The 27,367-nt window shown below is 48.6% G+C and overlaps 1 long non-coding RNA gene across 1 annotated transcript; it reads right to left on the bottom strand.

The window, feature by feature from the left end:
- Positions 1-9,228: 9,228 nt before the first annotated feature.
- LOC119150145 lies at positions 9,229-27,070 on the bottom strand. Its single transcript, XR_005104955.1, has 3 exons — positions 27,007-27,070; positions 17,137-17,206; positions 9,229-9,333 (listed from the first exon to the last, which is right to left on the bottom strand). It is a non-coding gene; the product is annotated as an uncharacterized LOC119150145 (long non-coding RNA).
- Positions 27,071-27,367: the final 297 nt, after the last annotated feature.

Genomic DNA, 27,367 nt, shown 5'->3' with positions numbered 1-27,367 from the left:
AATTTGATTTTAATTTTGAAGTGTTGAAAATGCCCTCAGATAATTTCTGTGGCATTCCAGAACCCAAAAGTGATGGTAGAAAGCAAGCCATTTAAGAAATCAAGTTAACTACAGAACTAAAATTCGTTTCCTGTTTTCTAAGAAAAGAAAAAAGGGCCCAATGCTCTTAAGTCTTTCTGAGAAAGATCTTCTCATGAGCAGTTTTCATCCAGGAAGGCATGGTTTGCCTTTTTCCCCCAAATGAGACAGAGTTTGCCCTTTGAGAAAGCTTCCAAGAACCTCACAAGCCATCACAACACAAATCATCTACTAGACTTTTGTACCAAGCACACTGCTTTAAGTGCTGTTTGGTAGGACCCGAAAGCAGTCTAAAATAATTTGATTATGGTTACGAAGATGCTCCATGGTACACATTTTACAGTATTGGACTCCGAGTTTCATCAAAGCAGTGGTCTGACCTTTTTATATTAGGATTTGATCTTACCTGTAGGATTTAGGTGAGACATGCACCAGCACTGCGTTTCTGTGTCATCACCATCTCTGACTTTCTGGCTTAACTGAATCCTCAAGAGATGTTCAAAATCAGAAAGATTTGGGTTTGGGGTCAAAGTTTGATTAGTTTTCACTAAAACCAATCTATTGGCCCAAATTCTCTCAAATTCAGGTCTAGGTTTACTGAAGCTTCAGTTCATTGAACTTGGCTCAAGTATGTACAGCTCATTCTTCAAAGAAACCAAGTGAAACTGGGTCTTCAGCTCATCTCAGATGAGTTATGAACCCCCAGCTGGGTCTCAGCAGGTTTCCTTCACAGGCGTTTTGCAAGCCATACCGCTTGTAATGTGACGTGCCTCCATCCAGCACGATGAGATGTTGCAACCAGCTGCAATCGCTGCTGTTGCCTCATGTTGGTTTGAACGGAGCGGATTCAGTCAAACGCTCTGCTAGGAAAGCTGGTTTCCATTTTAAAAGGAGAGAAAAAAAATACACAAAAATGCCTCTGAGCAGGCTTTTGAAAGCCCTCCTTGGTTAACTAACACAGCTAACAGGCCTGGATATGCCAACGAGCTGCACATTGACAGCCTGCTCGAAGGGCCAGCACAGGCACGGCACAGCAGCTGCTGACAGATCGGCTCCAACGCCGGCGTGAGTGTGCCCAACAGAGCACTGACGTGAGTGCGCCCAACAGAGCACTGACGTGAGTGCGCCCAACAGAGCACTGACGTGAGTGTGCCCAACAGAGCTCCCCAACATGAGTGTGCCCAACAGAGCATGCTGATGTGAGTGTGCCCAATAGAGCACACTGACGTGAGTGTGCCCAACAGAGCACTGATGTGAGTGCGCCCAACAGAGCACTGACGTGAGTGTGCCCAACAGAGCTCCCCAACGTGAGTGTGCCCAACAGAGCATGCTGATGTGAGTGTGCCCAATAGAGCACACTGACGTGAGTGTGCACAACAGAGCACTGACGTGAGTGTGCCCAACAGAGCTCCCCGATGTGAGTGTGCCCAACAGAGCACACTGATGTGAGTGTGCCCAATAGAGCACACTGACGTGAGTGTGCACAACAGAGCACTGACGTGAGTGCGCCCAACAGAGCACTGACGTGAGTGTGCCCAACAGAGCTCCCCAACGTGAGTGTGCCCAACAGAGCATGCTGATGTGAGTGTGCCCAATAGAGCACACTGACGTGAGTGTGCACAACAGAGCACTGACGTGAGTGCGCCCAACAGAGCACTGACGTGAGTGTGCCCAACAGAGCTCCCCAACGTGAGTGTGCCCAACAGAGCATGCTGATATGAGTGTGCCCAACAGAGCTCCCCGATGTGAGTGTGCCCAACAGAGCACTGACGTGAGTGCGCCCAACAGAGCACTGACGTGAGTGTGCCCAACAGAGCTCCCCGATGTGAGTGTGCCCAACAGAGCACACTGATGTGAGTGTGCCCAATAGAGCACACTGATGTGAGTGTGCACAACAGAGCACTGACGTGAGTGCGCCCAACAGAGCACTGACGTGAGTGTGCCCAACAGAGCTCCCCAACGTGAGTGTGCCCAACAGAGCATGCTGATGTGAGTGTGCCCAATAGAGCACACTGACGTGAGTGTGCACAACAGAGCACTGACGTGAGTGCGCCCAACAGAGCACTGACGTGAGTGTGCCCAACAGAGCTCCCCAACGTGAGTGTGCCCAACAGAGCATGCTGATGTGAGTGTGCCCAATAGAGCACACTGACGTGAGTGTGCACAACAGAGCACTGACGTGAGTGTGCCCAACAGAGCACTGACGTGAGTGTGCCCAACAGAGCTCCCCGATGTGAGTGTGCCCAACAGAGCACACTGATGTGAGTGTGCCTAACAGAGCACACTGACGTGAGTGTGCCCAACAAAGCACTGACGTGAGTGTGCCCAACAGAGCACGCTGATGTGAGTGTGCCCAATAGAGCACACTGACGTGAGTGTGCACAACAGAGCACTGACGTGAGTGCGCCCAACAGAGCACTGACGTGAGTGTGCCCGACAGAGCTCCCCAACGTGAGTGTGCCCAACAGAGCATGCTGATGTGAGTGTGCCCAATAGAGCACACTGACGTGAGTGTGCCCAACAGAGCACTGACGTGAGTGTGCCCAACAGAGCACTGACGTGAGTGTGCACAACAGAGCATGCTGATGTGAGTGTGCCCAATAGAGCACACTGACGTGAGTGTGCCCAACAGAGCACTGACGTGAGTGTGCCCAACAGAGCTCCCCAACGTGAGTGTGCCCAACAGAGCATGCTGATGTGAGTGTGCCCAATAGAGCACACTGACGTGAGTGTGCCCAACAGAGCACTGATGTGAGTGCGCCCAACAGAGCACTGACGTGAGTGTGCCCAACAGAGCTCCCCAACGTGAGTGTGCCCAACAGAGCATGCTGATGTGAGTGTGCCCAATAGAGCACACTGACGTGAGTGTGCCCAACAGAGCACTGACGTGAGTGCGCCCAACAGAGCACTGACGTGAGTGTGCCCAACAGAGCTCCCCAACGTGAGTGTGCCCAACAGAGCATGCTGATGTGAGTGTGCCCAATAAAGCACACTGACGTGAGTGCGCCCAACAGAGCACTGACATGAGTGTGCCCAACAGAGCTCCCCGATGTGAGTGTGCCCAACAGAGCACACTGATGTGAGTGTGCCTAACAGAGCACACTGACGTGAGTGTGCCCAACAGAGCACTGACATGAGTGTGCCCAACAGAGCACGCTGATGTGAGTGTGCCCAACAGAGCACATTGATGTGAGTGTGCCCAACAAAGCACTGACGTGAGTGTGCCCAACAGAGCACATTGATGTGAGTGTGCCCAACAGAGTACTGACGTGAGTGTGCCCAACAGAGCACACTGATGTGAGTGTGCCCAACAGAGCACACCGACATGAGTGCGCCCAACAGAGCACTGACGTGAGTGTGCCCAACAGGACTGATGTGAGTGTGCCCAACCGAGCACAAGCCATCGTCCAGCTGGTTTCGGGAAAGGACGAGAGTGTTAAGGCGACAGCTATTCAGTGTTCCCGTCTGCCAGCACACCCCCTCCCCTGTGGTCACTTACCTTTATTTGACCTTTATGTTCACCGAACATTGGGACACAACGTGTTTCACCAGTTCACTTGTCACCAAGCCTGTGGTGGTCTCGGAGGAAAGCCCACCCCAGCACCCTGCTGGCACTGCCACTAGGAGCACAAACGCTCTGTCCACAAAGAGAGGCTTCAGCCCGTTGGCTTTGAACTCGGTGGCAGCCACCAAGTCACAGTCCCCAAACCCCGTGCAATGCTGGAGCAGGCACTGGGACGCAGCACCCCGGTACTGCCCGACCCAGCCAGCACCTCTGCTCCCAGCGCATGTAGCTGAGCTCGGCCACGAGAGTGGCCGGTGGGGATTTTGCACAAACTACATTTTGAAAACCTTCACAGATAACACAGCAGCTTGGTCACAATTTCCACCGTGGTCCTACAGGTGACAAAGACCTCCTCCTGGCAAGGATGTGGCCAAGACACCAGATATCCAGTATGTGTTCAATGAGTTAAAAATTCCTATATGAATAGTTAAGTTTTCACAGAATTAAAACAAAACTGGTTGTGGGTATGGCCTCAGGCATTTCCTAGGTGCGCCTGGGGGTACAGGAGGTGGGTGCCACAGACACCCCATAGCACCAAATCAATTTTTCACTGCTGAAGTCCATCTGACTCACGGCCACAGCTCAACCTCTGCACTATTGCTTCACATTTAAGGAGGAAAACATGGAGCTAACTTTAGTATAAATACCGCTGAAAAGAATTTACCCTTCTGCTATTGTCAAGGCTGAACAACCTCCAAGAAAGCAAACTGATAGAACTTTTCCATCTTAAAGAGCTCTACAAACCTCACAATAACAGCCAATTTTAAAACTTTTTTTTCCTCCAAGTGACCAGCAACTGCATGCCTGAGCTGCTTGATGCTTGCCCTGAGATACCAAAAAGTGGCATTTATTTTGTGGAAGAGAGGTCATCCTTTGACAAATAAGGCCATTTTAGGTATTGATAAAAGGCACATAAAAATGGGTATCTGCAAAATGACTATTTAGAAAATGCAGTCAACAATTTTTGTTTTTTAATCTCACTATCATTCTCCAGATTTAGCATCTATCCCCATTTTCAGTCCCCCACAGTAGCTTTCATTGGGATTACTATAATTGTCACATTATTAACCTACGCTCATTCTTCATCAGCATATCTACATGAAGGCAGCTCAGAAATTAGAGGTAAGTTAGTTCATTGCTGAAGCGCTTGGTATAATCGATTCAGTGTGTTTATCCTGATGTATGTGGGCTGGGAGCGGGTGGAGAGGGCGGTTTTGTTGGTTTTGGTAGTTTTTCTCCTCTGTGCCTAGCACATGTGGTAAGGCAACAGCAATAAATCAGAACAAAGGAAATCAAGTACTAAGGCTTTAGGGAACATGTGTTTCAGAAGAAAAACTTGGCTTGCCACTAAAAGAAAGTATTGCCTTATAACGGATGTTTAAAATTCAGATGTAGAAAGAGACAGACAAAACTATATAAATACAAGCAACTTACAGGTCTGTGCAGCAAGCCAGTCTATCTTCCCAGCTCTTGCCAGACCTGGCCAGGCAGCCCCCAGAACCAACACAGCAAGGGCAAAGCGGCGGCGGCGGCACAACTCCTCTCTAAGCAGCGCTGCAGCTACAGTATGTTGCAGACAAAGGATTGAAGAATTAAAACCAACCCAGGCAACTGACATATTGTTTTCCAGGATCAGGGCTCTCCAAATGCTGTTGACAGCCCAATTGCAGATCAATGTCAGCTAGAAACATGCTGCTGGAGGAGTAATTTGTTTTCTCTAGGATCCGACATCCCTTGCGCTGTAGTGGTATGGCAGCAATTCCACACAGCAACTCCGTTCCCAGCCTTGGGTGGGCAGAAACTGCTCAACAGAAGTAATAACTGCTTTGGAGCAGATTTTCTAAGATATTTAGGACCCTAGGCATCAAGAGAGGTGTTTGGTGAGGTTTTCCAAGGCCTCAAGGTGGGTCAGACTCTTCAGACTCAATTCCCGAGACAGGAATTTTCCTCCTGTCTCCCTCCAGTGTCCTGAGAAACTTTTGAAAGGCCATTAATTGCCTCTCTGCACCTTTGAGCACCTAAATACCCTGCAGAGACTTTTAGACCTCATGTCACTCCCCCTCCCCTTGTGCACTGCCCATGGGACTCCCAGCCAGGCTGCTGGCCAAGGGCCAGCACTGGACTGACCGGTGCTAAGCGCAGGGAAGCAATCTGGGCTGCTGGCAGTACACAAGAGATCCCAGGAGGATGAAAGGGCTCCTGTTTGTCTGTCCTGTGCCTTTCAATGTTTTAGGGTAAATGGTCTCTATTTCAATTAATGCAATAGCTTTGCATTAGTCTTCGCAATAGTCTTCTGCTCATACGCTTTAGGTCAAGTGGTGTAATATTAAATGTACCCTGCATGCACTTTGCTTGTGATGTTGGTCTGCCTTTCCACATTTTCCCCTTTTCTCATACTTTATCAGTTCCAAGCTTAAATACAAACAAAGCCCAGATGCCAAGAACTGAGCAGTGACTAAGGTGGGGGCTGTGAAAAGGGAGGGAAGACACTATAAATGGAATCAGGGAAGTGTGGCTTGGGGGTGATTGATGAGCTTACATCTGTGAGGAGTCCTCACTATGAACAGCAGGTAGAGTGGCAGAACCAGCAGCAGAAAGTGCACTCTCAGGAGCAAAGAAGGTGGAACTGTGCCTCCCCCATCAGTAGCAGCCCAGTTGGTTGGTGGATGCTGGTGGGAACAAGAGATCCAGGGTTAGCATGTTCCTCCCAAACGGGGCTTTGATTGAGGTGCACAGCAGGGTGCGTGAAGTGGGTAAGGAACAGCACACATCCTTGCGGAAATCTGGGAGAAGAGAGCGAGATAAAATACGGTTCCCTTTACTAGCAGCAAAATAGCAAAGACCTGGCAAAAGGGTCTGAAGGTGCAGCAGGGAAGTACCTGTGCTTTTAGCCCCCTTCCCTGGGGTTTTCCTCTATCAGCAGAGAGGCTTGGCACCCGCGCTGGCTCGCAGCCCCCCCGCACAGGGTAGCCCCGGTGGAAGAGGTACCACGGCACACGCAGGCAGGTCACCGGCTCAGCCCACGGCAAGAGGGTGCTGCTCAGGGCAGGGTGACAAGGGAGGAAAGTCATTTCAGTCACAGCACTTCCTCCCCATCTGCCACCCTGGAAAGCCTACTGGGGAGCACTGGGAGCATGCGGGGCCGGCTGCTCAAAAAGCTGAGGAGGGGCAGCACTGCCAGGTCGTAAAGTTAAAACGGGACACATGCCAAAAAGGGAGCCTGCAGGCAGCCCCGCTCCGAAATCTTACCATCGTCCCATGGCCGTACTGGCTCCGGCCACGGGGTCAGACAGCCTCCCGCAGCCCTGGGCATCTCCGGTGCCAATCCTGAGGGCCCGGCTGAGCGAGCCGGGGGGCAGCAGGCAGCAGCACCCAGCACGAGCTGCCGGGAAGCCCTGCCAGCAAGGCAAGGGGTCCGCCGCCAGCAGCGGTCTGCAAACCGGGCTGGTGTTTTACCAAACATGGTCATTTATCACCCAGTTCTGGAAGGGCACACCGAGGACATCTACTCTATCCTGCAGTGACCAGCTCCGGGAGTGGGCAGGTGGAACCTGCCTTGTGGGAAATGCCCGTGAAAGGCCCAGCCTGCGAGCTGCGGGCTCCTCGGGGTCACAAAAGCACAGGGAGCACAAGCAAAATCAAAGGCAGCTTCCCCACACAGATAAGCTCTCCAGGCTTTAGTAAATGAAATCAAAGAGAAATTGGATCAGGGTAGAAAGAGAAGGTCCTTGAGCAAGATGAGGGACTAATGATCAGGGAAAACGCAGAGCAATTTGGAGCAGCTGCCCTGCAGTATTCAACAGGATCCCAGCATTGCCCATTGCTGAGGATAAATGTGCAAAAGAGGCCTCTGAAATCCTGGTGCTAGTTTAAAAACTGAAAAACCCAAGCAAGCAAAAAAATCTCAATGAATTTGGGGTTCTTCATTCATTGTTTTCTGGTTCCTGAGCCTGTGAAGTACATTCAGCTCTCATTTTCAATGTTTTCTCCATCATTACAAAATAAAAAGTATGAGTTTTTAATATTAAATTGTAATCAAAACTGAAAATTCCTCCTTGATCTCTGTTTCAGGATCCACGCCTCTGAGGAAAGCTCAGAGTATTGTCACTGTGTGAGAAAATGGAGAATAGGCAAAACTGAAATTCCAGAAGTGGATAATCACGGGTAAACACAATGCAGACTTTTTTTTTTTCTTTTTATAAATAAACTAGCCAAGACTGAATTATTGTTAAAGCAAGACATGAATTTTAAACAGTGAAAAAAGGCTGTATAAACCATTTTATTCAGAATCTTTAAAGAAAAAGGCTGGGTTACTCAAACACAGTATGCCCTATGAATAGCTCCAGCCCACTCCAGTTTGATTTTCTCTATTTAAGTGCAGAAAAAGTTTCCACTGCTTGTAGCAAGCAGCGCGGAGCTAGACATGAGGGTGGCCCTCCAATACAGCAAATGCCTGTGCCTACTGCTGAAAGCAAAACATGCTCCAGGATCATTTACAGGGGATCCCTTTGTGGCAGAACTGTGGTAGCACCCAGGCTCGGTCACTGGGGGGGCTGCAGCAGGAGCACCCCAGCTGCTGCGCTTACTGCGTCGCCGGCTGGTGAGGGAGCACTCGCTGAAGTTCGCACCGACAAACACACACAGCAGAAAGCTGTAAAAGCTGCGCTTCGTGTAACACGCATTTCTGATATAGCAATGGCACCCAGAACCGTATGAGCATACAGAAATGTATGGCAATGTACACCCAGAAAACAGTCAGAGTCGGTTTTGGCTGTTGGGAGTAGCTAGGGACCACCTCACCCCCGAGGGGCTAACGGAGCACACCCACCCCCCCACCCAACACATACCACACACAGGAGTATCACAACAAATTCTCCTTCTGCCGTGCTCTGGCCACAGCGCCCAGTCTCCTGCACCAGAGGGGACAAACTGGGTCAGGGTGATCTCCAGCAATCCAGCTAAGCTAACTTTCTGCCTGCTCTGCATTTTCTGCAGCAGTGCAGAGCAGATGCAACGGGGGTCAGGATCTGGCCCCCCACGTGCATAGTTTTAAAGATTATCATTCAGCGGAAGCTATTGTGAGGAAGAAAAAATGCTAAGCCCAGAGCCTAAGTTATTTCTCTGACCCTGAATGCTTTAAAACATATTTTATTTGGCCAGTTACAGAAAACATGTGGCAAAGCCTTCATTTTTTTGGAAAGTTTGTCTTGCAACACAAAAAAACTTTTATTCTGCCTCTCTGCTACGCACAGCCCTGCACCCACACAAGCTGCTCCCGCCTGAATTTTAAGTTCTGAATATATTTGATAACTCTATTTACTCTGCAGAAATACCAACAAGGTTCCAATCAAAGATTAATACCATGATCTACTGGGTGGGGGCAAACAGGAAAGCGCCCCCATGAAAAGTTTATGCTACAAGCAAAATGGGAAGGTTCAAGATGATCAGGTATTAGAAAAGACATGAGAAGTAGGAAGTTCAAGACAGACTTGAACAGCAGAACTCATGTACCTGAGTCCTACTGTATTTAGCAGCAGCAAGAAAATTTCATCAGTGCTCAACAGTCATAGAGCCCTTACCCGAGTATAAGGCTGAGGCTTGCAGCACCGTTTTGGAGGCAAAAAGCTTTGGTTTCGAAGTTCCACTTCCAACTCTGACCCAGCGTCAGTCCCCAATATATGGCCTTTCACCTGTTCAAAGAAAAAAAAAAAAAAAAAAAGGACAGAATTACTCATTTAACTCCTAGAAACCCTGCATGTGCTAATGAGCTCAAGCAGCGTTTGCAGGGCGGTTGAAGAGTGAGAGACATATCACACAGGAGGAGCAGAGCAAGAGAGCTGCTTGCAAATCCGTTTGCTGTGCTCCCCATCCTGTCAGCTGTCACCGCTATATCCAACCCTCTCCTAAATCTTTCTTAAGGACACAGCATAAAATTAAGGGTTCTCTTCCAAGCATAGCTAGAAAACCTTTAAGCCCCCAGCCAGCAGGGCAAGTGCAAGCCCACTGCAACGCGAGGTGAGGGATCTGACTCTGACCCCCACGGGAAGGCTGATGCTGTGCCAGTGCAGACAAAGGCTGCACACACATTTTCACCCTTCGGGTGCAACTCCAGGGATGGTTATTTCCAGCTGAGAGACAGCATCAAGCAGCACTAAGGTGTAGCACAAGCCTAACCTTTCCAGCCTTTCCATTTAGTCCTGGAGACAAAATAACATGGTAAAGGTATTTCTAAACACCTCAGAGCATGCAGAGGCTTGGGATTGCTGGGACGGTGATGGCTATTGTGCTGCTTCCTCTGTCAGGGGCAAATCCCTCAGCCCTTCCCTAAAGCCTCCCCTCAACTGAGCCCCGCAGGACCGACAGCTCACCTCCTCCTCGTCCTGCACTCGCGCTGCCTTTGCCTCGAGGTAAGGGACAAGCCCACTGTCCAGGCCCCCTGTGCTCTTTGGCCAGCAAAGCAGTTGCCATTCTCGGGTTTGCTAATCAGGCAATCGGCACGGCCCGCGCTCGGTGCCCGTGGCCCAGCTGCAGGCTGCTGGTGCTTGGCACAGCGGCTCTGTGTGACTCAGGCGAGCAGGAGCCTTTGGAGATGCCTTCCCCTGATTTATATCTGTGAGTGATTCTTTGTGTTCGGACCATATTGTTGGCGTGCCAGCTACACTGTAAAAATCCGGAGTTAATAAACTCCACTTTCAGATCACAGCAGCTCTTTCCAGGGTGCAGTTTCGTAGCCCTGGCAATGCTTGCTCCTGCCCCACCAGCTAGCGCAGCTGCTGATACGTTTCACATTGGAAAAACCCTGTGACTGCAGATGTGAACAACCCCGGGGAAAGCCAGGTTCGCAGTGCCTAGCAGCCTGCCTCCCTCCTGCTTCACCTCCTTCCCCCTTTTGGTGCGGAGTTGGGGGCCCGTGGTCCTGCAGCCCTACACTCCAGCTGCCAGAAAAGCCTGGCACCTGCAGGCTGCGCTCCCTCTGAGAAAAGACCCAATTCCAAAAAAGAAAAAAAACCCAAACAAATTAAAAATGGATGTGACCAGATGTCACAACACCTTGAATCCAGGGGAATCTGAAAAATGTTATCTCTAGCAACAGAAATGTTACTGTCCTGGGCAGCACCTTCCTGCAGCGCAGCAGGTTCCTCTGGGACAGCTGTTCAGCCACAGCAGCTCTGGCCCCCGTGAGGAAACCTATCTTGGAGCATCTCATTTTGTGCAGGCCTAAATCTGTTTCAGATCTGGCCTTTAACATCCACACCTCATGCCTGCAGCTGTAAGGTGGAGCAATTCTTCTTTTCCTTGCCTTCCCTGCAAAGAAGCAACAGGAAAGGCGAGCTTCACCCTCTGGGGACATGTCACAAAGCCACCGAGGACAGAAAGAAAATAGACTTTAAAGGGATGGAGCTACATTGAGGATAACTTCTTCCCCCTACCCTACACTTGCCTGCCTCCTCTCTGATGCACTGCCATGCATTTGTGACCCCATTGGTGACACTGCACTGTCCGTCTCGCAGGGCTTGCTCCTGTGGCCCTCAGTGGCCAGGACTTTCCTTGCAACATCGTCGGGCTCACAGCAGCCCAGTCCCGCTTCGCTCTGGAGCAAATTGCATCGGAAACTGCTCAGGGAAGGGCTGTTATTTTGCAAAGCAGTGAGCTCGTTTATGGAGCTGTATAAACAACAGGACCACCTCTGCCACCTGGGCTACACTCTGCTGAACAGCTGCTGCATCTCTCTCCAGAACTGGTGACATTTTGTAGCAGGTAACAGTGACCGTGCACTAGACTGCAGCCTTTCGCCCATGCCAGAGTTGTGGCTCATTTGTGAATTATCAGCCAAAAAAGGTAGAAGCAACTTTCACCTCTCAGCGTCCCCATGCAAGAGGTATGCTTCAGAGATGATTACATTTCAGCAGAGTGATTCATTTACTCTAAGCCATATTTTCGGCTTGTATAAGCTGAATCACCATCAATGGAGCTAAACCAGTTTACACCAGGTCAGCAGCATGGCTCCCCATTTTCATGGCATGGAGCTCAGCCCTGGAAGGTTCTGAGCAGCCTTTTGACGGTGCACAGGCTGGGTGCCCTGTGGGCAATGAGCCCTGGCCTGGGAGGAGTGGGGTTTGGGGAGGCTGGTTCGTTTTGTGTTGCTCTGGAGAAGGAACGGAGCAGTGCTAGTCACAGCGAGTGACACCATGAGTACAGAGGAAATGTCTGGCAAATGAAATAAACCACTTCAGGACTGAAACTGGGAGTCGGGGCTGCAGGAGAGCTGCAACAGGCCCAGGAGAGCCCTCAGTGCAGGCAGTCAGGAGAGCAGGATCAGACCACGATACTCATCACCTCCATGGGACAGACACAGGTTGTCAACAGCTTTTCATACCAAGAACTGAAAGGATTAAAGCACTTACATTCAAACCCAGAAGAAAATTGACAAATACAGGATGGCCGTTTGCTACTGTAACAAACACTTCCAGCACTGGTTCTGCACACAGTGCTGAGCAGTGGGTCCTGTGCCGTACTGGATGCTTGAGATGAAGGGATGTGTGCACCCAGTTCACGCCATAATAATTAAGGTGTATGAAGACTTACAGCCATCATCTTTCCCCAGCCCTTTGAAGATACACTCCTGGGCAAATCCCTCTTCCAAAAACTCACTGACAAACGCCTCAGACCCAAGACACACCATTCAGCAGCTTGGAAACAGGCAGAACCACAGAGCGACGCTGGATGTTAAATGCTGTGGTTGTCTACAGGAACATTCACCCAGAGATAGCAGTGCTCTGTGCAAAACAGGGTTGAGCATAAGTAACCCCATTTTACACAAGGAGAATGCAAACAACGGAGATCAAAGGCTGGCGGCATTAAAATAAAAACAAAACCTGCAAATACCATAGGCACCTTAAGCAAGATTTGGCAGAATTTCGGCAGCTTGGTTGAAAACTGAAATCTGGGAGCTCCATCCTCCCGTTCAGCTGCTGCCTAGCCCTGGAGGTGCCTGAACTTGCCCACGGTCTCCTGGTTCAGCTCTCGGTCTCCTTAGGTAGCCGTTAACCCACCCCAAGCGTGTCCAGAGCTGCTCCCGTCCAAACTACTGCGCTGCAGCTCCCACCTGAGTGCTGCCCGGGGCTGGCAGTGCTGTCCCCATGCGAGCAGGGACAGCCTGGGAGCTGCAGCAGAAGCACACTGTGATACAGCCTGCAGATGAAACACAGTGATACACATCACCACTCTCCAAGAAATGCCTTTTGCTGAAAAAAAGAAAAAAAAAGATATCAAGCTCTCCCTGGGAGCACCCGACCGACCCCACATGCTGCCCTGCGCAGCTCCCATCCTCTCTGCTACCCACCCGGTGGGGCACAAGGAGCTCCCCAACAGCCCCCCGCGGGGAGCCCCAGGGCGGGGGGAGAGGAGGGGGAGCAGGAGCCCGCACCGGGGTGGGAAAGGTGCCCAGCGGTGGGCTGGGGTGCCCCCCGGCAGTTCCCACGCAGAAGCCGGCCTGGCCCGCAGCAGCCCCGGTCCCCAGCAGGGATGCCAGGCGTTCAGCCGCTGCGGGGCCCTTCCTGGATCAGTGCCCAAGCACCCTCCAGCAGACCACACAGTGCAGCAGAGCTTCAGTTACCTTACAGTTATCCACAGCTGCAAATACATACAGCGAGAGCTGTTTCCCTCCTTCGCAGATGCTTTGCAGTGTCGCAGCATCCTGGATGCTGGTACCAAACTGCAGCCGTTGTCCAGCCGCCTCCATACCCCACAAAGATGCTGGGGCAACACAGGCTGGGGCCGGCTGTGCCTTTTGCCACTTTTTCAGCATAACCAAGGCTTAAGGCAGAGCTTTGTTTCAGAAATCACATGCCCATTTCTCCTCCTGTTGCGTGAACAGGGTAGTTTCACACAAGTAACAAAACTTGGTAGATGCCGGTGGTAAATAAGTGCTGAAGCCCAGCTCCCCCCATGCTGTAATCCTCTGCACTTTTCTCAAACACAATCAACAGCCTGGCCTAAGGCTTATTTACCCACTTCCAAAATTCTTAGTCTCACAGCTAACAATGCATTAATCACTGTCAGACCACAGTCTTTTGTTTCTGCTCCTCTGCAGGCATCTGTCAGAATCACAAAAAAGTAATTATCATAGTCTAGATGCAAAAACTCAGACCTTCTCTGCAGATGCATTTCACTGGACACTCTGTGGCCCCTTCAGCAACCACTCCACCTGTTCTTCCATTCTTTTATTCACCCCTTATATTTCTAGCTCTGGGGCTGGACACCTGCTCCCTCTTGCCCAAGCACTGGCCCTTTTTCAGCCTCACAAGCAGCACTGAAAGAGAGGACCACCAAAATCCTTCCCTGCAGCACTGGCCCATTTCAGGCACCCTGGTTCCCAACTCATTAACCGTGTTGAGAAGTGGAGGTAGCTCCTCTCTCCTTCATATACACTTCTGTATGGTTCAGTTCTAACCTTCCACCCACACAGCACTCCAGAGCACGCAGTATTTAGAAGCATGAAACAACCTGGACAAAATTAAGCCATCTTCCATCTAAAGCCTGTGGGATGATGAACAGATCCAGGAGCACTCTTGGGGAGGCATCCAAGTTCTGCCATGGCAGATGGAGCAGCTGCTTTTTCTTTGCATCTTGGAGTCTGGACCCAGCTGCCCACAGGGAACCAACACCGCCAAAAGATGGAGGGGCACCAAGGGTTCACCTGCACGTGGTAGCTGCAAGTGTTTGTGCACACTGGTGCGCCATGAAATGTCTCTGGAGCCGATGCAGTTTTGTGCCACAGTAAAGCTGTTCCCCACAACATAGGCACAGCTGTTTCCAAAGGCAAAGGGAAATAAATCGTATCTATCTAAAGAATCTACAGTGAAAATAAATAAAAAAGTGATAGTTTTTACTCAAATGCAAACTGCTTCCATAAACAGGGGTGCTGGCCCTGCATGCCCAGAGCCTTCCCTGCAGCAGCAGCAGTCTGTCTGACCACCCCTTACTGCTGAGCACTGCCTGAGGAAGTCTCTTTTTTCCCTCCCATGAATGTTTCTGTGCATGATTCAGCAACCATCTACAAAAAGCAAATCTAAACGAGTTCACTAGGCAGAAGGAAGAAACAGAAGACAGCATCTTTCTGGGTGCCTGCGGGACAGTTCAGTAGATGCTCGGATCACACAGTCCTCTCTCCATTTCTTAAACATGTCCCCGGGTGCGGGAGTTCCTTAGTCCTTCTTTCCCTCTCTATGGTAAAGGCTGAGAAGCAGGAATGGACAAAACCAAGCAGCAAACAAAATGAAGTATTTGTATCAGCACAGAAGTTTCGTTCTAATAGTCTTTGAGCGTGTGGGCTTTGCAGAAGGAGAATGCCTGGCCCAGTCAACGCAACATAATCACACTGCCACTGATACAGCTTCTGTTGGAAGTGCAACCCAATATAAGAGTACCTTTTCCTGTTGGGAGATTTAGCTTATAGCTCCTTTCCTGAGAGAAATCTGAAGCAGGAAGAACTCTTGTCCCCAAAACTGGAATTACACTGCTGGAGATTCAAATAAGTAATTTATACTTGGAAATTGCCTCCTGTAAAGAAACTCCGTAAGTCTGTATGACCCCAGCATTGCTGGCCTTCAAACGCTGCTCCAGCCAGAGCTTCCCAGCCGGCTGTGCCGCCTGTAAATCTCCAAGAAAGCAGCTGAGTCTTCTTAGAGCTTCACTCCTCATATATACATGAATTTTAATTGATTTGACTGGTTCCAGCTGCCAGCTGACACTGCGGAAAGGGCAGAGCTAGACCAACCCACGCTTCTCCCTCCCCACGGCAAGTCTATTTGTGGTCCCGCGCCGTGCTGGAAATAAACTGCTTTTCTTGGAGAGACCCACGGCAAGCGTTGGGCTCTTTGTGGAGGCCACAGCAGCCTCAAAGACAGTCATTTTAACTCAGATTTCAAAGTTCTCACCAAGGGGTTTTGGAGGGTGGGAAATGCTCCTGGGAGTGGTTGTGAGGGGGGAAGAGGAGGGAGGTGAAAGATCAGGTTTGTCTCCCCTCCTCATGCTTGAAAATCTGTCCTTCAGAGTCTGCCTGCTCTCCTTCCATCACATTTCTTCCTCTAGCCGGAAGATCCCAGTCTCACAAGTGCAGTGCTGAATATGTTTGAAATGACTCATTAATGTTTGCGTACATGTGCCAGATGCCTTCTCTTTAAATAAACAAGCAAACAGAAACCTCAAACATCCTCCGAGAGGCGGAATGTTTTCCCTACAGTGAAGGCCAAGAGTGGTTGCTTGTGCAGGACAGTGGAAGAAGGTTCCCTCCACTCCCCAAAATCCCACTTTATGAACATTTCTGTTCCCTTCCTCGTCCCTCCCCCTGCCACACAGGTGATCCAGAGTGTGGGGAGGATGGAGGTTCTGAGAAGTGTCACAGCTGCTTATTTCCTCCTGCAGCACCTAAGAGGAGGGGATTTTGGAGGACAGCAGCTAAACACAGCTGATGGGACGATGCATTCATACAGCCTTTGATGGGTGTTCCTAAGAGCATCTGCCTGTGCAGGAGCCCCTAGCTGATAGAGGCAGTACCTGAGGTCACCACAGCGGGGGTTTTTCAATAATTTATGCCTGACGCTTCCTGAACTACTTAGGTGCTTTTGTTAATTTTGTCCAAAACCCCTTTTCTTCCAATATGTCACTTAACTCACTGGAAAATTAAGCACCGTGATTTCCCAGTCCAGCCACATTCAACATTGCTAAACAGTTCCCCTGTTCCTTACATCATGAAAATGGCAGCATTACACATGGGATACCTGAGATAAACAGTAGGTGTGCAGAAATGGGCCATAACAGAGTTTGGAGTCAAAAAGCTCAGATCCAAAATTGCAGGGAAGATGACAGCAGTGAGAAGTGGTCCCTCTGGGTTTGCTCCGCAAGCTTTGCTCCCATGTGTCAGCTCTCAGAGGCGAAGAAATTGCCCACTGCTCCACATACACATAGCATCTTTCTTGTGAGGAACTGTTCATACATGCCGGACTGATTCCACATCAGCAAGCACCATAAAATTTTAAATAAAAAAAGTGAAGTGTATATTTCTTTCATGTCTTGTGCAAAGGCATCGGCTACTGAAAGCAAGAGGGATTCAGGCGAGTGCTCCATGATATGTGACTAGAATATGTTTCTTCTGAAGTCCTCTAATCAGAAGTAGTAATATATTCCCTCTTTTCCCCTAAGACTTGGAAATCACATTTTTGCGCCTGCCACAGGACTGTCAGGATCAGCATTTCAAGTAGCAACTCAGCCTTTATCAACATTCAACAGCATTGTAAGTCAGGAATAATTAATGTAATATTAACATAAAGTTATCAAGGAAGGTAAGACTCTAAGCATTCAACATCAGATTCATTTAGTATTTACTGCAATAATGCCATCAGCAGGAAGTTATTTAACATAAATGTCATCTTCAGTGGGCTGTCTCAAGGTAGGAAAGAGCAGTTCGGAGGTGTGCCCCGCTCTGTACATACCACGCTCAAGCTCTCCAGAGCTCTTCAGTGCACTCCTCGGAGGGTCATCTTGGAAAGTCACTTCATGTATCTGTGCCAAAACAAAACACAAAGAAATATTTCTGTAAACCCCACAAATGCTTGATATATACCAGATGAATAGAGCTACACTGTGAAGACAGATAGATAGATCATACATACAGTGTGTATAGAAATGACAGATAAGAGTCCACAGGAATGTTAGACAAGAGTCTTTAGAACCATATATTTCTACTTATACACACATACAAATGTGAAAGGATACATAAAATCAAATTCATACATCCATTCAGTAGAACAGGGCAATATATTGTGGCTTTTACAGAAACTGTTTGACTTTCAGTGGCCACAACAGTGTAGCATACTGTGCTTAGCTACAGCAATATACACATATATATAAGTATAAAAACACATAAACCAATAAAAATTCAGTCTCAGTCCAAGGTTTTGCCGTATGACAGAGTAAGACAGCTAAGCTAGTTTTCTTAGCATCTGGAAGGATTTACTGTCTTTCAGGACAGCTCGGTATCAGTTCAGCAGCGCTGGGGCCTGACTCCTGCATTCCTATTCCCTCTATCTCCAGGGCCACTGCAGCAGAGCCGAAAAGCGGAGGAGCCTGGCTGAGGGGTCTGGCTGAGCAGGGCTGCAGTAAGTGTCTAATGGGATTTTCAAGCATGCCAAGGCTGCTACATTACGCTGACATTAGCAGGAGTGAGATGCCCAGGCATGCTGGAAAATCCCTGTAGCTACTTAAGTCTCACTGGTAACAGCATAGCACACATGACAGAGCGCCTGGAGCCAGGATCTCACTGAATCTCAGTGGAACTGGGACACCTGGATCCAGTAAGTTCCAGCAAACCCCTGCATCGGCGAGCAGTCCGTGCTGCAGGCCTGGAGCATGTGCCCTGGGTTGCAACCGTGCGGCAGCCTGGCGGCTCCCATTGAGCGCTCTTGGCCCCTAGCCGCCACGGCTGCTCCGCACCCGGGGTATGAACAACGGGAACAACAAATGTGCACATAGAAGCAACCAACCTTTTTCTGCAAGATAAGCCCCAAAGGCCAGATTCTGCACCATCAATCACAGAGCTGATGTAAGCAGCGTGCAGGGGAGCAGGGGGAGGATCAAGACTGGCTCAGGAGAGGAGATGCCTCCAACTCCATCCCTAGCAGCCTGAAGCAGTGGTGAGGGCATCTGCTGTAATCTCCTTGTTGTGTATGGGGCTTTAACAGTGTCAAACACGTCTTGAATGAACAGCATGCCTGCCTTTAAAATGAAGAAGAGTAAGTCCTACAAGTCCTACAAGTAAGACATTGTCAGCGATCTGCTGCTTGGAGTTACATCTAGATATGCAGTTCCAACACACTGCTGCTTTCTGGGGCCTGAAAAGAAGTTTCATTATGACAGAGACCTTTCTGCGTGAGATCTCCTCACTACAGGACGGGCGCAAGCAAGCCAGCCTGCTGCAGCTTAAGATGGAACGCTTCCACCGAATCCAAGTCCCACCACTTCTTAGCCAGTGCCATGCTTGTTTGACTGTCTATGGACCAAATGCTATAGAAAAACGTAAATATTTTTATGGCCTGGTTTGCTTAGAAGACTAGGAGGATGGCTGGCTAAGTGGAAAGGAATGCTGTGCACACACAGCAGAACAAATTTAATGAAAGACAGAAGCCAGAGGTATTCTTTAACCCAGAGATGGAGTGCTTTGCATTGTTAAACAGCAGTTGTTTAGTACACCACAAAGAGAGCATTAAATTCCAGATAACACAATTAGTAATGAACTTTCCAACACAAAGTGCTGTCACCATCAGCATGACCTCACTCTCCTCATGCACAGAATACAGGCTGGCTTTACTGAGCGATTTACTCGTCCCATTTTGCTTTTGAGAAATCGGCCAGGTGCCCAGTTCACTCCATACTGGTGGAGGGTTATGGTGGAGACACAGCCAGAGCCCTCTCAGAGGTGTGCAGGGGAAGGACAAGGAGCAAATGCGTACAAGATGGAAGATGGGAAAATCCACTTGGATATTAGGAAAACTGTTTTCAGCATGAGGGTGGCCAAATATTGGAGTGGGAGGCAGAGAGGTGGTGGGACCCCTGTTCTTGGGAGGTGTTCAAACATCAAGTAAACACAGCCCTGAGCAACTAGATCCAGTTGGACCTGTGTTGAGCAGGGGTTGGAGCAGGGACATGCAGAAACTCCTTCCTACCAGCCTCTGTTATCCTGTCATTCTTTAGTTACCCAAAAGGGCACTTTTGAACAAGATATTAGTCACTGTTTTTTTCTTGCGTGCCTCCTGTATCAGTATATCCACATGGACTGGCTGTCGCAGATACCAGATCCACTGCACTGGCTGACTGAGTCTCCAGCTGACTGACACCTAGGAAATACGTGACCGGACCTAGGAACTGGCTTGAACTGGGGTACAAGTTACTTTAAAGACCAGCTTAATCTTGTCAAATATAGAAGTCCACAGAACAGACCGAAATTTGGTGCTTCACAAAGCAAAGACCGGGAGACAGCGACAGTTCAGACCACTGGCACAGAAGCTGTGAAGGGGGGGCTGCAGTAAAGGAGGCTCCTCTGTGCCCACCGTTAGGGCTGCTTTTGCCAGCACTGAGCCAAGGGGGCCACACCAGCTCTGACAGATCACTTCTGCTTGCCTTGCACACCCTTTTCAAACAAGACCTCCCTCCTTCATGCACTCCAGCCTCTAACAGCTGAGTCCTGAAGGGGACACAGGACAAAATATGGCAACAAGAAGCCATCTTGCTGACTACCCTCCCAGTCCCAGGCAGCTGCAGACATCAGAGAGCAGCAGTTTGACGTCAGGGCGTAAAACAGCTCAGCAGAGCTGCCTAGAAATCACCCCTCACAGCCCAGGGTGCCCAGCCCGGTGGTGCAGTCAGCAGCCTGCTGACCTCCACGCACCTGGGGAACATGGGGGCTTGAGTACCCATTTAACAACCAAAAAAACACCCTTCATAAAACAAAGTCAATGAAAATCCTGAGCTGAGGTCCCCAAGCTGTCACCACTGAGAGCCTCCAGTAACTGCAGGTTACACCTCCCAAGTTGCCTCTCTCAGTGCAACTCCTACTAAAGACCCTCCCTGGTGAGAAGCACAGCCCCCGCTGTTGGCTACCAGCACAGCCAAAGAACCACTGCTTGCCAAAAACATGCTTCAGCAGCAAGATCATGGGTGGCCAGCACCACCATCAGCTGACAAAAACACCCCAAAGGCAGCCTAGATCTCCCTCACCCTGCTCTGTCTTTCAACGAGATGTTCAAATTAGCTCTGAAAGTCGTAACTTACATTTATGTCATACCTCCTTGCATCTTCAGATGTTACCGCCCCAGCTGGGCACAGCCTCTGGCAGGAGGATCACCAGTTCCAACTCCCATGGCTACACCCGAGAGCACTCTACACTGGGATACAGCTTTAGTCAGGCAAAGCAAGCTATGCGAGGTGTAAAAATTTTTGGAAGAGAGCCTAGATGCAACACTAAAGAAAAGGCAAGAGAGGTAAGCCCAGCACAAACCTTGGCAGCATCCTAATGTACTTAATTTCTTTAGATACATTTATTTAATTGTATCTTTTCATATCATCGGTACTTATGAAGTTCAAGCTTAACCGGGGGGGAAACAGAAAGACTTATGTGGATGGATAAAAGCCCATCTAAAATATTAAAGCCATTTTTACAGCTAAACATTAAAACTATTTCAAGTCATTTCTTCAAAATACTATAATTATGTTAAATATAAGGTTATTTCCCCCATTTAACAAGCTCCTGGTCTTGTCAGCATGCTTGGAAAAAAAAAAAAAAAAAAAAGGCAAGTAGACAAGGTTTCGCTGGGCCAGGATGAAAATACAAACATCTTGAGGCCCATGCCAGCTTAATTTAAGTTGCAGGGTGCAAGGTCTCTGGCCGCGGGGGCACAGCAGCCCAGCTGCTTGCTTTGGTGACTGCAACTGCTGGGACACCCATCCCCAGGCTTTAAGTCCCAAACTGTGCCACTGCAGCAAGCCCTCAGGACATTTTCCCCCTGACGCTGGGGCTCACACCTATTTGTTGCTTCCTGCCAAGCAGCCCTAACCCTCAGACCTGGCAGACAGCCCACCTTATCCCTCCTGATGCCCTCTGCCTTTTCCCCTTGCTCCTCCAGCAGCCTCTGCTCCCTCCACCCGGACCCTGCTCTGCCCCAGGCCACTGGGGGAAGCTGATCCTCTCCCCTTCCTTACAGTCAGCAGCCTCTTTGCTCACAGAGTGGGGATTTGAATTTGTCTGGCTCCTAGGTGCTTTTTGGGCATCTTTACATGTATTGGAATTAAGAGATGTTTCCGAGAGCTGAATGCAGCTGCAGCAGCCAGCCAGCAACCTGTGAAGGGGCCCACGGCCATGTAGCTGCCCAGCCGGGGACTGTTTCCCTTGGGCTTTTCACGTGGCCTCACTCCCCTTTTCCTGCTCTTTCTGCCTTCAGTTACGGCCATACGTGAACAACGCACCCTGTGTGCATGTTTCCCATTTAGTGCACAGGCTTGTAAAACATTTTTAATATGTGATTTACAAGGGTTTGGCTTGGACTGGAACTGTTCCCTTCCCAAGCTGAGCAAGGGTGGACTGGCGGAGGGTGTTTATGGAGGGCAAGGTGGGAGCTGACAGGCAGGGCTGAAGGCTCTCAGGTCACCGGCAGAGCCAGCAGGCACCACTGCAGCTTATGAGAAGTGATAAGGAAACACCACCATTCCTCCCTCAGCCAGCATTAGCCCCAGAAAAGCATTCCCATTTCCAGAAATTACATCTTTTGGGAATAAGCAATATTTAGACTTGGTCAAAAGCAGAAGCAACGAAAAGCTGCTGCAGTGTTTGAGCCAAGTCTGTTTGTGACCTTTTCTCTCCCCAGAAAATTGCAACAAATACTACAAGGAACATAGAAGGAATGGAGAAAACAATGGCATTTTGGTTAAACTGAACAGTACCGAAAAACAACAGCTGATGATTTTATAGTAGAAATATATTTTAAAAGACAATTCTCATGAAAAGCAATGTCTAATTTAGAAGTATCAGGCAGCCCAGTTTTTTATCATTCAAGGTTCCTAACTGATCTTTCCAAATGCTCAAGTAACTACATTAGATACAATATCCTACCCAAATTCCAATTCCTTACTCAACTTCAATGAAGTTTCAGTTGGAAAAGATAATATAAACCTTTTGTCCTAAAAAAATCTGCTACCACATGCAATTAAAGCAGTAGGGGACCAAAGCAGCACTGCACTATGCATCTGATCAGCAGATGCAGCGTTCAAGTCTCCCTTGTGGTGATACACATTATGAAATGGAAGGCTGCTATGGCTTGATTTTTTATATATATATATATTACAAGATGATGTAATCACTTCAGGTGCTGAAAAAACACACTTAAATCGCATCTTTGAGGATTCTTTACAGAGTTCTCACAGACTGAAGGACACAAGACAAGTACGGAAATCTGAAAGGCTCCCCAGATACTGCTTTAGAAAGTCATTGGGGGAGGTGTCTTAAAATAATCATAAACATGTAGGGTTTTTTCCTTCAGAAACACCTCGTCCCTGCTAGCAGCAGCTCAGGCATCCCGAGTTTGATCGCTGTTTTGAACTGCTTTACACCACAATTCCATCAGCTGCTAAAGCAAGTCAGCACTAAGCGATGCTTAAACAGCGTTCAGGCAGCGCCTGGCAGCGCAGGCCTTGTGACAGCCGGTGGGATGTGCTGCAGGGCTCTCCCGCAGGAGACACGCGTGATCGTGGCCATGGGATCACAGCTCCCACCTGCTTTCCTGTTCCCCCCCACGCTGGGACCAGAGCGATGACTTGCATGGACTTTGCCAGCACTAATAGAGGGAGGGGGTTGCCCCGCACAAGCAGCAGCAGTGCTGTGGTCAGGTCCTGCCCGGCTCCCACCCAGGCAGGAGACAAACTGCTGAGCCCGCTCACTTGCTGTGTGATGGCCCTCTTGGGCCATTTCTTTCATTAAGACACTTTAGTGATTACAAACCCTCTGTGCATGCAACCTGCACCTCCCTCTGCTACCTGGAAATGTTGCATTTCTCAGCTGCACCTATCTGCAGTGACTAAACTGATGGAAGCCTCAAGACACTTAGGAAAGAAGAAAAGGTCATCCAGCTGTTAACCAAATCCTTCGGGTTGAGGATAAGAAAGGATTTGGGGTGGAAGTTGTGGGACTGCATGATTCTGAGCTTGAAGTTGCATCAGACAGGACACTCAGCACTGCAAATGTGCTTTGGCACACCAAAGGTGTACAGAGAGATGCCAGAAATAGCTTGGAGGTCTCACTTTGCATTTTTTTTGCATAAAGATTTTCCTTTAGTTCAGCCATTTCATCTGTCTCATGCTGATTTGCTGAAGCAGCTTTTTTTATTTTTTTATTTCCCAATACCAGTCCCTGGAAACCACGAAGGGCAAGGCAGCCCACAGCTTTCAAAAGAATGACATTTCTCTTGGCATATTGATTACCAATACTGCCACTGCACTCCACATGTAAAAAAGGTTTCTGAGTATGCCAAGACTCTTAAATAAAACACGATGGAAAACACGATGGCTCAGTATTTTCTAGCTATGCTTGAAAAAAATCCATGCAAAACTTCTTCCTTTTTCCCCTCCTGCTTTTCTCTTCTCCAGACCCAAATGTCAACATTACAATTTAAAACCTCCACAAAACGTGTTTCCATGTGTTTTGCTGCTCTCTTAAATGAGCTTTTCAACCATACACCTCCAGCTGTAGCCTAAATATTCACCGACAGCTTTACAAAAGGACAGGGAAGAAGTCTTCTTTCCCTCATCTCTGCATATTTTTGCTTAAAACTGGCCAACAGCTTGAACAAGAGATGATGGCATATAAAATGATGTAAAGAAGTGTAGTTCATATCAATTAACTGTAGGAGCAGAAAGAGGAAATGAGAAAGCATGTGTGTGTATGTGTGCAGGCGGTAACACAGCAAACACTTTCACTGGGGAAGTGAAGTCTATAACCTAGCCCACAGAGGTGTCTGAAGGGAGGTCACACACGCAAACATTATTTGCCTTCCCTGCACATTTGCCTTATGCTACAGCCTCACATTTCATAACCACATGCCATTTTTTCCATCCCAGATACTTCAATGCTTACCAGAGGTGGCACTAACTGAAAAAATAATTCAACATTTGCTCTTTAGCACTCGGTTTGCTGGCTTGTGCCTTACATACTGTGCATGGTTCCAGCACTTCTCTGAACGCAGAACTATTCATTTTCCATACAGCCCTCAGTGAGATGCCTGTCCTGGAGATCCTGACTGCTTGCAAGCTTCAGTGACTGTAAGCACGGAACTCCTTGGTGAAACGAAGGAATGGTGGTACTTCTTATTTAGGAGATGTGGAAATGGCCAGAGAGAGTCGGAAGTGCCCTTTTATTTCAGTGCCTGATTTGGGGTTTTTAGAGGCTGCCTCTTCACGGGCAACTGCATCCAGTAACGCTCCCTAGTGCCTCCACCCTGCCCCGCCAGGAGGGAAGGGTCAGCGATTCCTTTGCCTGGTGCTGACACTATGCATGGTCACCCCAGCCTGGGCTGCACCCAGCTCTACCACCCAGCACCTTCCTGCCCACAGCCTACGGAGGAGCTGGGGGCAGAGCACACTGCACTTGCACTCCAGGCTCTGCCTTGGCTGCCAGTTCATTAATGGGCAAAATTAAAAATGCTAATCCCAATCCGCAAAGCCACCAGTGCACTGAGGTCAATTAGCTCTGCAGCTGCCTCGCCCTGGACACCCCACTGTGACACGCTTGGAAAATGTTTGCCAGCCCCTGCCACAGATTTCCTGGGAGCAGGAGAATAAGCTCCTTTGCCTTTAGACTTGACTTCTGCTGAACCAGATTGCCTTTAAAAAGCCCTGAAGAGCTGGCTCATCTCCAAATGCTACTGAAATGAGGAGTCCCTTTTTTTTTTCCCCCATGAATTTTAAGTCATGCCCCAACATGGCTCTACATTTTTCCTTTGCCATAAAGTCAAATTTCTTACTAAGGCTGCTTAGGTAGGAGTTCAGTTAGGATGGAGCAGGCTGTGCTGTTCCCGAGTCGGCAGGAAACAACAGTCCCTAGACATTAACATGATGGACATGTCGACATGGAGAAACGTATGGTACCAATTAAGACAGTATCAACAATTATGCAGAACACAGTTGAGTGGATTAATTTGTTGCCTGGAGTAAAGGCTGCCAGTACGAAGCTGGCTGTCAAGAGACACACTTTCATCTTGTGTGCTGCCTTGTGCCAAATACTATGAAGCCTGTGTGCACTAAGGATGATCGCTGGGTTTTCTTTCTCCACCAGCAATTCTGAAGTAGAGAAGGAGCAATCAATTAATGTCTCTATGTGCTGCCTCCTTTCTTCTCTGGTAAAACAAAAAAATTAAATAAAACCCAATACAAAACAAAACAAAAAAAACCCCAACACTTGAAAAAATCCCCAAATGACCATTATTCCCAAAACACTAAAATAAGAACTGCAGAGTAACTGGGAAAGGGTGGATCTTTTCTTGCTCAAAAAGGTTTTCTTCTGCTGAGAGGCTGATGAGATAACTCATTTGTCAAATACACTTTTTCCCAGTTCTCCAAGCAGAGAGAAGAAAAATGGTTAAGTCATGTGTGTGACTTTTTTTCCAACGTGCTATTTTTAAACTGACCGGAAAGATACTTACACACTGTCTGTCTCTTGCTTCCCACCCATTCTTTGCCAAGGAAGATGCAAGATTACCTCTAGCAAGTTGTGGGTAAGTTCTCCTGCCTTGCCAAGCACCTTCCAGAGACTTGGTAAAATGCCTTAATTCTAGAGGGGCTGTAAGAACAAGCAGCTGATTTTCTCTAAAAACCTTCCATTTGCAAAATGCTATGTAGGTCTGTGGCTGTCAAGAGTATTAAACAGCAAAGAAAAAACTAGGACTTGTAAATAATCACTTGCTGCATTAATAAGCAGCAGCATTTGAATTCCTGCTAAAGCTTTGTACCAGCTGTGCTTTGTCCCAAAATCCAATTAAAAAAAATCTGCTTATGCTTGTTCCTACAATATGAAGAATATTGAACTATCCTTCATAAACTCTGCTGTTGCTTACAGAGCATATGGTTCCACATCAGGCTCTCATTTCTCCATATTTAGCCTTGTTAAACTACAGCATGCCTACCTGAGATATAAATTACCTTGAGGCTTGGAGTAATGCCATCCTGAGTAAGGAAACTATTCATAACACTGCACTCCTTAATTTAACGCAGGCAGAAGTCGCCTGCCCACTTAGAACATAGCACACGCTGATCACAGTCGATGGAGAAATCCAGTTGTAATCCAAAATTCCCAGTAAACATGTTGTTCTCTGAGCAACAGAGCCATGAAATCTGGTTTTCTGGAGGTTTATATCCTATATGCCTTACTCCTCCAGCCATTACATTTATAGAATATTTGCAGTTTGGCAGTATTCCCATCATAAAGCCTTCCAGCTCCTTCCTATTACCTTTATTCCTACTACTGCTCCTTAGGTAAAGAAGCCATAAGTTGCAGGGTTCCAGACTTCCTCAGACCAGACATGGGGCTGCCCTTCGTAGGGATCGCACTCCTATGGGCCTCTCCTACTCTGACACTGATTTTACTCTGGACACTGATTTGCAAGAAAAAATATTCTTCAGACTTTCCCCCTTGACCAAATCTGATCAGAACTGCTCAACCCTTACCACAGCTTTTTAGGGTAAAGAACGGACAGACAGTGTAAGACATCAGAGTAATGCAATTTGTATCTGCTACGTGTAAGCGCAGTTCATATCTGCACTCTTACCTGCCACGTGTAAGTGCAAAGGGGCACCCAGCGAACTGTTCGACAGGCACTGAGTGTGAAGTCTGAGGGTGTTTCTGTCTGATTAGCAATTATTTGCTGATATTGCACAGATAACACAGGGCACCTAACAGGAGACTGAGCCCTCAGAGAGGCACTTCATGCTTCCCACCAGTGTCTCAACCACTGCACTAAGGAGTGGGAAGGAATCTTTGAAGCTGCTTCCAATACCTCCATTGAACTCTAACGGGGTTAGAGTTTCTGGGCCCAAGTGCTTTGACCCATTTTTCTAACTTAGGGCTCGTTTTTCTTCATTTCAGGAGCCCTGTGCCCAGGGTTGTTTTCTTCCCTGTGCTCAGGTATT

The sequence above is a fragment of the Falco rusticolus genome, chromosome 6, assembly GCF_015220075.1.
Source record: "Falco rusticolus isolate bFalRus1 chromosome 6, bFalRus1.pri, whole genome shotgun sequence".
In the NCBI taxonomy this organism is placed as follows: domain Eukaryota; kingdom Metazoa; phylum Chordata; class Aves; order Falconiformes; family Falconidae; genus Falco; species Falco rusticolus.
Note: the sequence above shows the minus strand (reverse complement) of the source record. Positions and strands in the feature narration are given on the sequence as shown.